Raw genomic sequence first — 2,593 nt, 5'->3', positions numbered from 1 at the left:
AAAACTGAGCCCTTGTTTACTGATGATAGGAATGTAAAATGATACAGCTGTGGAAAAGTATTAGTCCCTCAAAACCTTAAACAGTTTTCCAAAACCCAGAAATTTTACTCTTAAGTATGTAACCAAGAAAAATGAAAAGCATATATACATATGCCAAAATTTGAACACAGATGTTCATAATAACCCTATTCATAAAAGCCAAAAAATGAAAAACAGTACAAAATGCCCATGAAATAATGATAAGAAAGATGAAATATGTATCATGAGTTAAATATTATTTGAAAATAAAGTACTGTAACACAGAGGAGTCTTGAAAGCATTATACTAAGAGGAAGAAGCCAGTCACAAAAGATTCCCTTCATAGGAAAGATCCACAATAAGTCAGTCAACAGAGACATAAAGCAGGTTGGTGGTTTTCAGGAGCTGGGAGAAAGAAGTAAAGGACCAAAGAGTATGAAGTTTCATTTTGAGGTGATCAAAATGTTCTAAAATCAAATAAGAGCGATCACTTCACAATTTGGGAATGTGCTAAAAACCAAGGAACTGTGCATTTGTCAAGGTTTGGAAATGATTCTTTCCCACCCAAACTCATATTTAGTTTTAATGCCTCCATAGAGCAGTGTTGGGAGATGGAAAATTGGAAAATAATCACATTCTGATACCAGAAGAGACAGATTAATGGTTCTGGAATTAGAGGATTCTTACACTTGAGGACCTCAATTAAAAACCAAGGAAATGATTATAAAGTGAGTTCAGTGGGACAGATTGGTGCCACATATAGTGGAAGCTGAGGCAGGAGAATCACAAGTTCAAATACAGCCTGGAAAACTTAACAAGTTGCTGTCTCGAAAGAAAGAAAGAAAGAAAGAAAGAAAGAAAGAAAGAAAGAAAGAAAGAAAGAAAGAAAGAAAGAAAATGACTGAGGTCAACACCCAGTAACATAAAAATTAAAATAAAAAAACAGAATTCAATCTCGTCTGCCCTCCCCTGCTTTCACTCTCACCATGTGGTTTCTTTACAGTTTGCTTTTCTTCCACTTCGCTACTCTGATGAAAACAGAGAAGCTGAACAGATGCTAATACTATACCTTCATGGAAGCTGAACAGATGCTAATACTATACCTGGGACTCCCGGAAGCAGAAGTCAAAGTAAACCTTTTTTCCTCCTACTGTAGTACTCAGTTTTGGGTATTCCTGATAGCATCAGAAATGGACTGAGGAAATACTAAAAAATAGATTTAATAGCTGTAAATTATTTTTCAGGACAAAATTCTTAGCTTACAATAAATATAAAATGTTACTATAAAGAGAAAACCCATCAATGGCATGTATTGCATAAGTCTAGTATATCCCTAAAAGTTTACTAAATGAATCAGAGAAACATATCTGGAAGCAACAGATATGTTAAAAGATGCTATATGTGCTTTAACCATTTTGTGTTACTATAATCAGTACTGTTTCGGTATCTTTCCCTTTCCAATGAGAAACTCACACCCTGTGCAGTATTCCTTTAGAATCACACATTCTATGATGCCATCACTTACATGCTTTTCAGAAATCATCATCTTCATGTATTCTCTTCAAACCGTCTATGGTAGCAGAATGATCACATAATGACCTTTCCATATGAAGTAGGGACATTATCTGTATCACCAGTATTACTACTACTGTATCACTGGATATTGTCTGTATCTGTAGTAGTAATTTTTCTGGGTAGATAGATTCACATTCCAGAAGTTGATAGGCAAATCCAACATTAGGATTAACACAATATCTTACTTTTATTTTTGGTGCAGCAGACAGACCCCAGGGCTTGAAGCACGCTAAACATGTGCTCATTGGTGAGAACCAAGCCCATGGCCATGCTAGGATTCAGGAGACACAGGAAAGGCTCTGACGTAGTAGTAATGTGTAAGACTGTGAATAGGGGGGTCCAGGCTTATTGTCTTCCAAACAGGCGACAATCTTGTAATGTCTCGTTGTCAGTCATGTTCTACTTGGAGTCTGCCCGCTGCTAAGCTTTTCTTCTTGCACAGGAATTGAGCCCAGGAATTTTGCACTGAGGTACATCCCATCCTCATTATTTTTTTTTAATTTTGGGTAGAGTCTTGCTAAATTGCCCAATCTGAACTTGCATTTGATATCATCCTGCCCTAACCTCCTAGAGTGTTGGAATTACAGGCATGTACCACCACCATGCCTGATTCCATTTACTTTCATACTGGTGGCTTTGAATTCAGCAGTTAAGAATGTGACATTTCTCTTTTTTGTTTTCATAATGTGAATACTTCAAATTGAAGCATAATGTCAATGCTTCAAACATTTAAGTGTATGATTTAAAATGATTTATGATAATAAAAATGGCAGGTACATATTAACAGCATTTACATGTATCAGCAATGTTCTTAACTTTTCTGGTATATTAGATTCATTAATACTTAAACTCTCAAATGAGGTAGAATTTATGTTTGTATCCTACTTTATATAAATACATTTGAAGAACAGGAAGCTTAAGTAACTTATTCAGCCAGGGAGTAGCAGAAGCAGGATTCAAATCCAGGCATCTGGTTCCAGCAATACACTCTTAGGTTTGT

This window comes from Cavia porcellus, unplaced genomic scaffold (genome assembly GCF_034190915.1).
Source record: "Cavia porcellus strain 051 isolate PalLab524CR breed Dunkin Hartley unplaced genomic scaffold, mCavPor4.1 scaffold_22, whole genome shotgun sequence".
Classification (NCBI taxonomy): domain Eukaryota; kingdom Metazoa; phylum Chordata; class Mammalia; order Rodentia; family Caviidae; genus Cavia; species Cavia porcellus.
Note: the sequence above shows the minus strand (reverse complement) of the source record.